This window comes from Anoplophora glabripennis, unplaced genomic scaffold (genome assembly GCF_000390285.2).
Source record: "Anoplophora glabripennis isolate ALB-LARVAE unplaced genomic scaffold, Agla_2.0 scaffold74, whole genome shotgun sequence".
NCBI lineage: Eukaryota > Metazoa > Arthropoda > Insecta > Coleoptera > Cerambycidae > Anoplophora > Anoplophora glabripennis.
This window is the reverse complement of record NW_019416212.1, coordinates 606,376-621,717: the sequence shown is the minus strand read 5'-3', so window position 1 is coordinate 621,717 and position 15,342 is coordinate 606,376. Positions and strand designations below refer to the sequence as shown.

At 32.4% G+C, this 15,342-nt stretch overlaps 2 protein-coding genes across 2 annotated transcripts in view; one reads left to right on the top strand and one right to left on the bottom strand.

Annotated features, from left to right (window-relative positions):
• The window catches only part of LOC108906131 (CD151 antigen-like), a 31,501-nt gene extending 26,225 nt beyond the window's left edge, over positions 1–5,276 (bottom strand). The window contains exon 1 of the mRNA XM_018709299.1: positions 5,096–5,276. The gene's annotated coding sequence lies outside the window, so the exon portion shown is untranslated. The remainder of the gene's footprint in view (positions 1–5,095) is intronic.
• LOC108906130 (facilitated trehalose transporter Tret1) overlaps positions 1–15,342 on the top strand; it is a 53,751-nt gene that overhangs the window by 7,317 nt on the left and 31,092 nt on the right. The window lies entirely within an intron of this gene.

Here is a 15,342-nt window from a genome sequence, read left to right as displayed (position 1 = left end):
TATACAGGGCTGGAAAATCCACATGGTCCATCTGCCTTTACATGAGAGCGACAAAGTAAAGTAAAGAAATCCGTGCGATAGACAAGGATGGCTATAGTGAAGACGTTTCATAATCTGAATAGTCACCGCCCGTTTCGGGTTAGAAGTGGAAGTGACTATTCAGATTATGAAACATCTTCAATATAACCATCCTTGTCTATCGCATGGACTTCTATGACTTTTATCGCTCTCTCGTATCCGCCGATGTACAATGGGGACTTTCCGAATCTGTATAATAAACTCTAATGCGGGTCAAAGTCTTTCCGATTTTAGTATGCATTAAAATTTGATCATATTCACAAGTAATCCTTGCCTTATACGAAATGAATAGCGACGTAAACAAAAATAAACAAATGCCGCAATAAACAAAATACTAACGTCTAATAATGGATAAGTGTAAACAAATTGAACGGTTTTTAGTAGCATTGATGAAAGAATATACAGCTGAGTCGGTAATTTGGATATTATTGCTTATTATAAGTAAATGTAAAGTAAAATATTTGTTGAAATTTATAGAAAAACGAGTTAATTACACCCAGCCTGCTTTTTAAACATATCAACTTTTTATTGAATAAAACCTTGTATGAAAATGAACTTGTAGAGGAAATGCACGATAGAATTTATGAGCAACTATTAAGCTAGTAAGTTATGTAGGTCATCCCTTGGCTTGTAATAAAGAGGGAGTTGCTCTTTGATATTTACGCTATTTGGTTCCGTATAATAAGTCATTATGGCAGTGGAGCTTCATTGAAAATATCCTTTTCAGAGCCTTATATAATGAAATTGATGATTGTATGAGCAAATACCAACAGTTCGATTTAAATCTATTAGCTTAAAATTTTGTGATGTTATAGTGGATAAAAATTTGGAAGAAGTATTTTAATAACAACTGCATACACAACAATACAGGGTGATTCACAAAGGGTGACTAAAAATGAAAACTCGTATTCATTATTATACTCATATTCGTATTTTGTGAATTTTAATCTAAAACATCCAAATTTTAGGAAAAGGCCTCAGATTTTGGATAGTGTTTACATAAATACATGTGCCTTATTTCAAATTATTTCACTTACTAGCTTTTAAATTAAGTATTTTAAAAAAATTAAAAATATATTTTTAAGTTTAACACCCTGTATCTTTTTAGCGAAGCCTCTTAGATAAAAACTATACGAAAGACTCCCTTAAAATTCACCAAAGAATACTTCATTCTTCATTTTTGGTCACCGTTTGTGAATCACCCTGTATATTGTTGAATTGTATTCTAGTAGTAGAGGATTTCATTCCTGCAACAATAATAATTTATATTTCCCTACACAGTGTTTTTGTATGGGAATTGTCAGTATGTTAAATCAGTTGATTAAGAAAAAATAAAATAAAAATAGATTTAACGATCTTTTAAAACAGAATTCTTTGCTATTTTATTTGTAAATTTATGAGAAAATGTCATTCTCATGTACAAGGCTGAAGCAATGATTTTCAGTTTTCAAAACTTGAATGACGTAAGTAATCCTGACTATGTCAAGTTTCTTAGGGTTTATACGAGGTCTATTCAGAAAATAACCAAACTTTAATTTTTTAAACTTTAGTATTAATTTTATACATTATTGATACTTGTCTCCTCCTCCAAGGTATTCCCATCTCCTATTCACACACTTTTACCAAGGTGTTTCCATTTCGCGAAGCCGTCCTGGATAGCTTCATTTGAGATGGCCTTTAAAGTCTCTGACAAATTTGCTTTGGTGTCACACAGAACTGACGAATTGACAAAACTGAGTATGCTGGCGCATTGCCGTGGTGAAGAAACCATGAGTTGTCTCACCACAACTTTAGTCTCTTTTTGTGGATTTTTTCATGTAACCGTTGTAAAACGCCCTGTTGAGATCCTTTGCCAATCCATTGTGATGATTAAAGTTTTGCCTCAATGTCGTCATCTCCCGTTATGATCCTTTGAATGAATGTTTCATCGTCATTGAATTAGTCAAGGAGTTGCCGACAACCGTTCACATGATTTTCTTTGTGTTGGTAGGTCATCAAACGAGGACCAAATTTTGCTGCAAGTCGATGCATGTTGAATTTTTCAGTTAAAATTTCATGGCATGATCAAATTGAGATGCTAACCTCTTCTTCAATTTCTCTGACAGTCAATCGGCGATTTGCACGCATCAGATCTTTGACTTTCTGAACATGAGAATCATCAGTTGAAGTCGAAAGCATTCCTGGTCGAGGATCATCTTCAATTGACTGATGACCACTTTTAAATCGTGAAAACAATTGCGTACGACCTAAAGCATCATCTCCGTAGGCTTGTTTCTCCAGTTTCCCTAACACTTAAACACGTTGCATTCAAATAACAATATCAACAATCCAAGAACATGTGGTTACGGAGGAGGTTATGCACAAAGCAATGCTGCCAATCGCATATCACTAAATATCTCCATTTGCGGGTAATTCAAAAAGTTCGGTTATTTTCTGAGCAGACCACGTATGTCTTCTTAGCTATCGTGGTAGGTATCGTCATACTTATTATATTTATAAAAAAAGTGTCGGTGTCTTCTTTATGTTACAAACAATTTGCATTCTTATAACACTAAAAGGAAAAATGACCTTTATACTCTATTTGTTAGGCTCCAGGAAACATGAAATTCTTTCGGAATAGAATTCTTCAAGAAGAAGAAATTTAATGATGACCATCATTTACTGATAATTTAATGTAATGATGAACTAATTTGTAAGAAAACTGGATTTTTGTGTAGATATATGAATTACTGAATTGAATGAAAATGATCTGTGCCCTAGCAGTTAAATGTAATTAAAGACTATGTTGAAGACTTTTTTATAAAGTAACACACCTGTTTCTGTTTTCTATTACATCATGCTATTATGAAGTATTTTTAATTGTGGTTGTTACATTATGTACTAGAGCTCTTCTACATAATTAAAATGATGTATAAAATAGGTGTGGATGGTTAAAAAAGCAGACGCATTATGACTGGGACTGGGTCATGATCTATTTAAGACCTTTCCTACGTGTCCCAGTTTGAGAGAGTTACTGCGACATACAGTTTTTTATATTAAGAAAAAAATTCTACAACTCATTTTAATGAATTATTTCATTTGCAATATTCAAAACCCCGTTAAATGACTAAGAAATATATAAAAATGGTAGATGTTCTAATTCTTAAATATTTACTGCAATTTTATGCCGTGGAATCTGAAATCTATTATTTATTGCCTCCATAAATATTTCTAGAATTTTCTTGAATCAAAAATAACTCATATTTTAATTCACCGTACATTTTTATAAGCTTGGGTAGATAAACCGTATAATAAAAATTAATATTTACATCGTTATCTATCGAACAGTGACGAAATTAGTATAATACCTTTCAGATAAAAATATAAAAATTGATATGTGAATATTGGATAATTCATGTTTATATAACCGTCTACACACGGAGATTTGTTTGGTCTTCTCCAAATATTTATAATAAAACTTCATTTGATAAATGAAATTTTGCTGTACTTATTGTTAGTTTAATATTAAGTCAATATTGAACCAACGTTAATCAAACGCCAGAGACAAATTCTAGTTGATATATTTAAGATTAATTTCAACAATGACTTGAGAATTTGAATTCTATAATTCCACGTACTGCCTCTGAAACTTGGGAAAGTCTGCGATTGACCTTACTAATTTCCTAGAATAATCATAACCAAGAGTTGTGGTACCAAAAATCATCGGTAATTGGGAGGTGCACCACTGATTGCTTCTAAGAAGTTAGTATTGCCGGATGTTTAGAGATATCAAGTATCCTGTATAACGAAAGAAGCAAAAGGCACAATATGGATAGCGTAATGAACAACTTATTGAAATGGATTGCACTTGGAGACTCGTGTGATTCTGCAAACAATTTTTAAGACAGTTACATTAGGGATAAAAAAGCTCTAATCAATAAAAAATTTAAAGAAGAATTTGAGGATACCTTTATGCAGTATTTAAAAACATAAATAACAGTTTTGACTTTTTTTAACTCAAAAATCCCTAGAACTGAAACATAAATCCGCAAATTGGAAGGACGATGTGCTCGGGCATAAGCGTGTGGGGAATACATTTCTGGAAATTGGAGTAATTTAGTATTCATTATTCCATTCGTAATTAGAATGGGATCAATCTATTTAAAAATTGTTTATCTTAAAAGTGATTTATTTGGGAAAATATGTACTTAACATTTTTTGTATATTTAGGAGTCTTCAATAATTTTTTCGTTTTAATTATTTTGGACAATATTTCGACAATTAGTTGCAAATGTATTGCTTTGAAATTCTAATTTTATCTGGATTGGGTAAAATCGGATTCTTGAAAATTATTTGTTAACAAACTGTGAGAAGATACACTCGTATTTTCATATAAAACAGTGTATTTGTTTCTTAGAATTTCAAATTCGTACAGCAAATGTTTACAATTATGCTGTGATAAACATTATTAGCATTTCGCTTATAAAATATTGAAATTATGACATCATACTTGTAAACTGACACTGTTGAGTATATTCAATGCAGTATGTTAATTGCATCCATCAGTAAACGACAGAAGAAAATTCTGTAAGCAGTTCTATCTTGAAAAATAACACGTATTATTTCATCAAGAAGAGGTTATTTTCTTCATGTTGGTTTAAACGGTAAAATAATTTGGATCAGAATATTTGTAGTAGTTGGCGTTGTGGGAATATGTTATTATCTATTGATCTCAGATATCACTGACATATGCCCTTGGTAGAGACAAAACAGACGCGGTTTTCGTACAAGAAACCAATCCAGTTTTGGAACCGCAACCTCTGCTATTTTTACGTTACTTTAAAGGCGTTAAACTTAATTCGATGAGGATTTATGAACGTTATTGGAATGAATTTTAATTTCCTTCATGTTCTAAACATTTTGCGGATCTGAAATACAGGCGGGCGACCTTCTTCTGTTCCTACACTGCTCGATCGAAGTAAGCATCGTTAAAACAAACGTCAATATGCAAAATAATTTAAACAATGCTTGTTCTTACCTTTTGACAATGTGGGGAATTCTTCCTTCCTAATTTTTGAACATAATATCCTGAAACTGTCCTGATCGATGGAGGCGTGGGGTGATGAGTGATGAATAAAAATAATATAAATAAAGAATTCAATGTCACAGCGGCGATGAATACAATTTTTACACGCAGGAAGCGGTCTACTCGCGGCCGTGTTGAGTAATACACTGACGTTTATCTTTGGGGGACCGCGTGGTGTGGCCCACGTGAGTTTGTATACATACAATTGACATGATTCCGCAATTCGACTTTGTTCGCGCCTTTAATTCACGGACATACAGGGGTAGGTTGATAATTAGTAAAAGTTTTTCTTTTGTTCCGCCAGAAAGGATCGAAAATGCTGACTTAAAGTTTAAATAACAAAATTCAGAAACGGAAATATATAATTATTTTTTTATTTAATATTGTGAAGTATCGCTGTTGTATTCAACAACAAGAAAAAAAAAATCGAGAATGCGAAAAAATACTATTTTTTCGAAAACTGTCTCCAAATGTTTACATAGAAGAAAAATGGAGTTTCAAGTGTGAATGAATTGGAAAGTGAATTGAATTGTGAACAAATGATGAAGAATATTTGCATTTTGAAGTATCGAAAGCAGAAACTGCAGTATTTATAAAATATTTGTAAAACAGTTTGAAAATAGTTTCATTTTGGAATTTCCTTGACCTGAACTATATGTACCACTGTTACTATGTAAGGTAGATAGGGACCCATTTAGAAAGTTAAAGCAAGTAATATTAAAAACATATAGAATTCTAAACAAAATACGGTTTTATGTTGTACGAGTATACAGGGTGGCCAAATGAAAACGAAACAGAGCCATTTTCAGGAATTGCGGCAAGATTATAGAAAAACGTTCAGCCCAAAATATTTAAATGGCATTGGGGGTTGAGTAATATTTCTTTTGAAAGCTCTTACAATTTCTCTTTACATCAGACTTTAAATTTTATAATTCGGCCCAATACTTTGAAAAAATTTACATTTTAAAATTTAAATTATGTTTAGTTGCTTACTTACTACTTAGTTTATTAATTGTTCAAACTGATGACCGCCCGCATCCATACAAGAATAAAGATTTTATTCGAAACGTTCGCGTACATTCCGAAGCATTTCCAGAGTGATTCGACGGCATTCGTCGACGATTCATTGACACAAATCTTCCAACGACGCTGGTTGTGTTTTATAGATTTTACTTTTTAGGTATCCCCACAAAAAGAAATCAAGAGGCCATAAGTCCGGTGAATCCAATTCCGTAGAAAACGTTGGTCCAAATACTGACGAACAATTAACGCATAATGAGGAGGAGCACTGTCCTGTTGAAAAATCAAATGATCTTCATCATACTCTGAAACATTTTCAATAATATCAGTCAAGGCAGGGTCAATAGCGTCTTCCAGTAATTGCAAATACATTTGGCCAGTCAAATTACCAGGTAGAAAAAAAGGACCCACCAGCCGGTCACCGAAAATTCCAGCCCATACATTTAATTTTTCCGGTTGCTGTGTATGCACCTCGTGAAAAACTCTTGGGTTTGAATCGGACCAATAGCGGCAATTGTGACGATTTACCGTCCCGTTCAAGAAAAAACTGCATTCATCAGAAAAACAGATGTTAAAAAGGAACTGTGGATCGTTCCCTGCTCGCTCACTCATTATTTCGCAAAATTGCAAACGGCGGTCATAATCATCCTCATGAAGTTCCTGGACTAAATGTATTTTGTATGGATGGAATTTATTCTTCTTCAAAATGGTTTGTATGCTAGTTCGATTGATCCCAGACACAGATGCCAGCTGCCTCGTACTTAATGTAGGATCAAGATGAACTTGTCCCAAAACTGCAACTTCACTAGCTTCATTAACTATAGGTTTTTCAATTTCTCGTTTTTTATTGGCTACGTTCCCTGTCTCTTGAAATTTTTTTACTAACTCTAGAACATACTTCCTCCTGACATGTCGATCTTGATGTTGTTCATTAAATAGCTGAGCTGTTCTATTCGCACATTTATTGTTCATAAAGTAAAGCGAAATGATATCTACCCTTTCCGCAATGGAATAAACCATAGTGTTTAATTTTCAAAAACACAATTAAATAAACTACCAACCAACGCTTCCAAATAATACTAGAAAATAATTTGGAATCCACTAATTTTACGTTCATTGTGTGTGTATAGCATTCATTTCTGTTTTTTACAATTGTTTTTTTTTACGAAAGTGATAACAAATCGCCAAAAACCAATGTAACGCAAGAAATACTAAATTTATACCATTGGCGTACTTAACTCGAATGACTGACATTTTTACCGTTACTAATTGTTTGTACATAAGTTTCAACTTTAAAATCAAAATTCTTATTAAGTATTGGGCGGAATTATAAAATTTAAAGTCTGTTGCAAAGAGAATTGTAAGAGCTTTTAAAAGAAATATTACTCAATCCACAATGCCATTTAAATATTTTGGGGTGATGCTTACCCTTGCTTGGGGGTGAAAGTGGCGGAGTCAAAAATACCAGCAAAGAATGTCCCCCTTTAATATAAAATCGACGGGTCTGAGCGTTTTTCTACAATCTTGACGCAGTTCCTGAAAATGGCTCTGTTTCGTTTTTATTTGGCCACCCTGTATGTTTCTAATACTTTTTTATTCGGACACTTCAGCAGTCAGTCAGTACTAGACATATTAAATTAATACAAAATGTCAACAAAATTAAATCGTAGCAGTTTAAATTTAAGCAAAATCAGATCCTCTGAGAAGGTTAGCCTCCGCTGTTCAGTTAAACTGCCAATTATCTTCGCACCTGGTATAATATGACGTGATGGTAAACGCTTAAAATACTACTTTAATTCGGTGAAATGGGAATTATTTAATTATCACCATCATTTAATTACACCATTAATTATCACAATTTCGGTTTACGAGAAGGTGTTTGTGAGATGTCTGTGTAGTGTAAGTGTAAACCTTATTTATTTATTTCAGTGTTTAGTAACGGTATAGTGTATTTTTGTGTTTTAATTTTTAAGCTCCTGTGCGATATTCTAAAAATACATGTAAGTATACGAATCGAGAAAGAGTTAATATGGTTAGAGGCTACTACTTGTCAGGAGAAAACGATGCTGTTGCAAGAAAACCGACCGACAATAACAAAATGTTTGTAAGATTGGTTCAACATTTTCGATTTATGGCAACTTTGAACGCAAATACACTAATGTTGGATGGGACTAAACTCAGAGAGTGAGAAATTTTAAATGCCGTAGCAGAGAATTCTAGTATGTATCATTACTCAAAGATTAGCCACAAGAGGTGAGTAAACAGATCATTTACTTATTTTTTTTTCGTATCTGATGTGTCATGTGTGAGATTTTTAGTTAAACAAAACTATTTTCATATATTTATATACTATCCTTTTGGCGCAAAGGTTTATTTCATTAATTTAAATTTTTCACAGGCCCCGAAATATTCAAAAAATAAAGAAAATAATTGTTTGATTGGCTACAATATAGAGGTATGAAATTTTCATAACAATATTGCGTGTAGAATATTGCAAAAAGTGACGTCTTCAAATGTGAAACATTTTTGTTAATATTTACTAATTGTCAATTGCTAATAACAATATCCTCAAATGGTATTGCTACGAAATTTCTAAAATACGTATTATAATTTGCAAATCATTACTATGAAGACCTTATCTCACGAATTTGAAGTTATCTAGACAGTAGAATAGAAGCATTACCGTTATTGATTTTAAAAATTCTATAGCAACTACGTGACAGGCACATAAGGTGATGATAGATAGCCAAGTTGCGTTGAAATAATTTTTTAAGGCATATCTTGCAGTTAAGTCGGTAAATAAGTAAACAGACAATAAAAAACATTTATTTTTTAAAAATAATTCATGTACAACTAGTATTCAAACTGAATGAAATGGTTGAGTTTAAAATTAATAAATTAAATACATAAAACAAAAATAATAAAAGTATTGGAACAATTACACAGATCTTTTAGGAGGTCTTTGTCTTATCACTCTATTCAGGCAGTAGCTGAAAAGAAGATATTTGTGATTATTTAAGATACAATTAATTGCAAAACGTCAATCCTTATTGCACCAATGATTTAGTTGATAGTATTGCTAAAAGTTGCTTGAGTGCAATATAGATAGATTTACAGATATGTATTACAACTTTTATCTTAAATTGTACAAATTTTCGTGAATGGTGAATCTTTCATAAATATCTGTAGAATTATATAGATTTTTATAAATATCACATTAGCATAAAGAATTATTTGATTTTAAAATTTCATATCATCTTACACATGTTAATGGTTCGTCCATCTATTTTTCTTTTTTATTCTAGTATACTCAATGACTTTATCTCAAAATTTCGGATCATCCTGTATAGTTTGCGTTTACTTAAAAATGTTCTAATTTTTACTTAAATGTATTCAACAAGACCATGGATAAAATACTTATGTTTTTACTTCCTTCAACTGATATCGGGCAATGAAAGCTTATATCTTATAGTCACATATAAAACTCAATTTTTTCATTGGAAATTACATAAAAAAAACTGTCACTTTCACACGATCGTAGATAAAATTAAAAAGTTCTCAAACATTACCCGTGGACAAAATTTGTGCACCATTTTCTTCTTCAAATCTTTTAGTTTAAACAACCTAATAACGAAGTATCAAATAACGAAATAATTGAAATATTCCAGCAAATGAATTTTCAATATTCAAAGGATACTTATATTTACCTTGGATAATGGGAGGTGACGCTAATGGTGGAGCAGGCTCTGGAGCCGCTTCCGTCGCTGCTGCCGGTGGCGCTGACTCAGCAGCGGGTACTTCGGCTGGTGGAGCTTCTACGGGTGCCGCTGGTGTTGCTTCAGCCGCAACTGGGGCGCCGTCTACTGGAGCAAGGGCGTCAGCCGCGGGTGCGGCTTCTGCCGGCGGTGCTCCTTCTGGTGGAGGTGCAGAACCTTCGGAAGGGGCGGGCGCACCCTCTGCTGGTGGTGCACCTTCTGCCGGCGGAGCAGCGCCATCTGTAGGCGCAGGAGCGCCCTCTGCAGGCGCAGGAGCGCCTTCTGCAGGCGCTGGGGCGCCTTCTGCAGGTACTGGGGCGTCTTCTGCAGGTGCTGGAGCTCCCTCTGTTGGAGCTGGCGCGCCTTCTCCTGTCGTAGCACCTAAAAAGGGGGTGAGGTAAATTATAAATGAATTCTCGCAATAATTCTTTTATATGCAAAATTCAGCTATTCAAACAATTCACAAATGACTATTTGACCGAACATTTTAGAGAACAGTTTGTAATAGAAAAATACTGTCTCTACAGCAGGGTATGTAAGTTTTACTTGGAAATATAGACGATGCAGAGTTGGACACTTATTTATCAACACCTTATGTAAAACCCTAACTTTGTTGTACCTTCTGTCGGTGGAGCACCTTCCGCTGCTGGTTGGCCTTCTGCACCAGCTTGCCCTAAAGAAAATATACATCTTTTATATTTTTCATGAAAAAATGATGATAGACATCACTGATGCTTCCAAATCATGAGCTGTGAGATGATCAAGAGTTTGATGAGTATTGCCGTCTTTTGGAATACTTACTTACTGTTTTACTTTTCTAGGAGTTTATTGCAATTGGTTTTGTCTTCATATTTGCCAGTTATTAGATTTATGGGTTATACATTAAAGAATTTTTAATATAGGCTGTTACAGGAAACTTAGAGGAGTCTCAGCCCGAACCCTCTTGCGGCGACATTAGTTACGTTATTAAGACAATGAAGAATACGGTCCAAAAATGATGGCAAGAAACCAAGGTGTTTAAAAAAAAATCGTCAAATGATCTTGAAATGGAAAATATGCGAAGGAGCTACAGACAGTCAGAGCTGTGGAGCCTAATTAGAAGGTCTGACGATGAATTCTAAGACCATGGAGATCTAGTAGAGAAAAATACTACTATTATATCGGAATATGATGGAATGTAATACTTAATATCGTATATTATATTAAAACTAGTGGTTTTTACTAATGGTCTCAAAATTGGAACAAAAATTAATCTGATTGCTATTATTTTAACTTCTTTTATTTGGGCGATCTTCAAAAAATGTATGCAAAGTTTCGGCAGAGTATTTTGCAGATATCTAAGTTGCTGTGCCATCGAAACAATTTGGTAATTTAATAGAATCAAGCAGAAAATTACTGAAAAAAAAATCAGTCCACACGCTTATACTAAATTGACGCTGAAAATGTCTTTCTATAAAGACATGAGAACTTTCATCTTTCATTTTTTTGTCAATTAATGCCCTCTAGAAGTTACAGGAAGCAATTTAGGATAGAACTAATTAATTCTGCTTCTTTACTCACAGGAAACTGTTTTAGCTCCATCTATAAGGAATAATGGGATACCCCGAATTACATATTCACTTGTTGACTTAGCCCGTACATAATATAGTATCATCAAAATATTTTCCGTGGAGTAATCTATTTATTACCTCCAGCTGGTGCTTCCTGTGGCGGTTGTCCCTCTGCAGTTGGTTGTCCTTCAATAGGTGGTTGACCTTCTGCAGGAGGTTGACCTTCAGCGGGTGGTTGACCCTCAACGGGTGGTTGACCTTCAACAGGTGGTTGTCCTTCAATGGGAGGCTGTCCTTCGGCCGGTGGCTGACCTTCAGCAGGTGGTTGACCCTCAGTAGGTGGTTGGCCTTCAGCTGGTAGTTGAGCTTCTATGGCGGGTTGATCTTCTGCGGGTGGTTGGTTTTCGGCAGGTGCTGCTGGAGGTGCTAAGGCACGATTGTTTAAATAGTATTTATGTTAAATATGAAACAACTGCTTATGAAAAGGGTAGATATAACTGTATAGACGTGGCAAACTTTTAGTTCTGTCTTACCTTCTTGTTCTTCAGTCTCCTAAAACAAAAAATTCATCTTTATATTAAGGAAATTATTATTTAGGAATTATTATTTGAAAATCGTTTCAATGTCACTGACTGATAGGCAACCATACATTCAACATGCGGTATTGGGTGCAGTAGAACATTTATAAAGCTGTTCTGTTTTATATAGGTAGTTAAGTTAGCTAAATTTTTGTTGCTTTATTTTACATTATAAGGATTTTTACTATTTAGTTATTAAATCAATATAGTTTACAATATACGCTATTGCATTAAAATTGACATTTTATATATTCGGTTTATCTAAATTTAGTGAAACAAAAAATAATTATTGGCTATCTCTCATTTTTATAGAAAATTTGCCAATCTCTCATTTTTTAATCCAATAGTGGCTTATGCTACTTTTATTCATATGTATAATAATTTCGTTTTAAACTATACATATATGTATAGGAATATACATGTAAAAATGCACAGGGAGTATTATTTAAAGAAAGTTGGTAAGTTTGGTTTGTCTGTCTGTAACGGAATATTGAATTGATTTTGTAAGTATTCCCTGAAACCTGGAACAGTAATAAAATTTTCTAAACCTTTGGTCTACACAATATTCTTCTAGGTACAAAAAGTGCATGTGCACAAGTCATCATATTTTATGTGGTAAAAATTTCCGACCGTTAAATTTAGTAACAATACACAATGATTACTGTATTTTCAAGGAATACTATTAAACGTGTTTTCTTTAGACAATATGTTGAATTAAATTTAATTTAATTGTGTCGACTCACGTTGAGGTTTTTCCATTTAATTATACAAAGTAATTCACAACTGATCTAAAAAACTCTGAGATTCGAATTGATATATAAATAAAAAAGTTGTAATAAAATATTTACAGATTTCGAGAAAAAGTTTGAATTTGTTATATTCAAAAGCACTACGTAAACGACTGTGGTGTATTATTAAAAATATATCTCAAGTTTTTTGTGCCTATTGTATTGTAGCAGCCGATGAACTAATTTTAAAGATTTTGGAAGAAAATCCATGTACAGGGAAAATTATTCGACAATTACTTGGATTACACGATGTTCAAATGTTCAAGTATTAATCCAATACCAGTGTTTTAAATGCCCAATTTACATCTTAATATATTAATTACATGAAGCTGAGCTACATGAGTCGATATACAAAATTTTGAACAGTTATAACATATTGTAAAAGATGATCTAGATAGAAATACCAATTAACGTTTCCCGACTATATTTAACAATAGTAGGAATTAATTATAATAATAAAAGCAGTAAATGACTTCTCTAAAATAATATGGCTGTTATAAAATATAATATATTTAAACCAGCAAATTCAGATGAACGGAAATCGTAAGACGCGAATAGCAGACCCTGCATCTTTTTCAATCTGCAAAGACCCTCTAGACAGGGGCGGATCTGTTTTGAAGTGGATGTGATAGGGGGCAAGCAAATTTTTTCTGGATTACCTTCAGTACAACTCACATAATAACAGTGTGGATCCCTAGATCTGGGCGAGGTACGGCACATTTTCAAAATTGCAAAAATGTTTAAAATTTTTTAAAAAATACCAATTTTATCTGAGTTTTTTACTTATATCTTGGAAACTATGCATTTTGGAGGAATATTGAAGAGGAAAAAAGGTTTAGAATTGAATTTACTGTATGTTAAAAATGTTTAAATTTATTACCGATGTTGCAAAATAGCAATAATTGATGAAAAAAAGGTAAAATATTCAAGTATTTTTGATAATTTTTTTAAAATATTTTAATTGCTCGGAGGGCATTCTAATTTTGGTAAAAAAAACTTTAGAGTATAATACAACAACACAGCAACTTTTATTAAAATCGGTTCGACAGTTTTCGCAAAATAATTTTTTGAAAAAAATTTTGAAAAATATTTTTTGAATATTCAAAATATTGTACAGCCTCAAATAAAGCATCTAAATACTTGATAATTTTTTCACATAGAAAAGACCGCCCAACCTTTTAAATGGTTTTTGAAAAATTGTAATCGGTTGATTAGGAGGGACAGTAAATTTTTAAAGTTAACACTCTTTTTTAATTTTTAAACAATTAGATACATTTATCAATTTGCAATTTAGTTTTTTTCAAAAATTATAATTTTAAAGTACTATTTTTTCTTAATTTTATATGTATTTAACAAAAAAATTAATTTCCAAATAAAAAAAATTTTAATTTGTGTAGGTAAAAAAAATTATTTAAATAATTGTAATAATTATACCTAAATATATTCATATTCAGTGTTGAAATATATACGTAAACAAATTTTTTAATTTTTTCGAAAACTATCGAACCGATTTTAATTAAATTTGGTGTATTTTATTATACTCTAAAGTTTTTTTTACCAAATAGAATTTTGCAAAAACTATTGGGCCCACAGCACCCATCTTTCGCACAGTTTTGAAGAACAATAAAACTCACAACTTTTAGGCATATTTATAAAATTCCAACAAATAACAACCAAGTTATGGATAACTAAAAAAAAATGCTGTCTATCCACATTTTTTTGCAATAACGTTTAAACAATTTATCCGATTTTAATCTATCAGGCGGCATTTAGTGTCTTTTTATTGGGCATATTTCGTGTGTTGAACACTTTTCTCTAAAACCAATAATTTTTCCAATATTATAGCGACGGCGACGCGACTAATATCAGGTTAAAAGATAATTAAAAAATATCTTTAATTTGAAGTGGTTTAAAGGAATACTGTGAATTTTGGAATATTCTTCCAAATTGTATAGAACATTTTATTGAAATATCGTTGCCCTTTTTCTTTCCACAGTACTTAAAAAAAATAGTAGAAAGAAAANTGATTATTTTGCCTTTTTCTCATCAATTATTGCTATTTTGCAGCATCGGTAATAAATTTAAACATTTTTAACTTACAGTATATTATGCAAAATTCAATTCTAAAACTTTTTTTCCTCTTCAATATTCTTCCAAAATGCATAGGTTCCAAGATATAAGTAAAAAACTAAAAATTAAAAAAAATTTTTAAACATTTTTGCAATTTTGAAAATGTTCCGGAACTCGAAATTTTGCAGTTTAGAAATCGTATTCGAAAAAACTCAGAATGAGTGAAAACGGTGAAGCGACACGGTGGGTTCTCTAAAAACATAAATATATACGTAATCTATATATTGATAGGAAAAAGGTACCTATGCATAATAATAAAAATATTTTACTAACGTCTACAATGCATTTTAAAAACAAAATGTTTTCTAACGATTCTGGCAATACGGTGCATAATAATTTTCACAAAGAAGCATTTCTGACCGTAAACTCTTGTTTTTG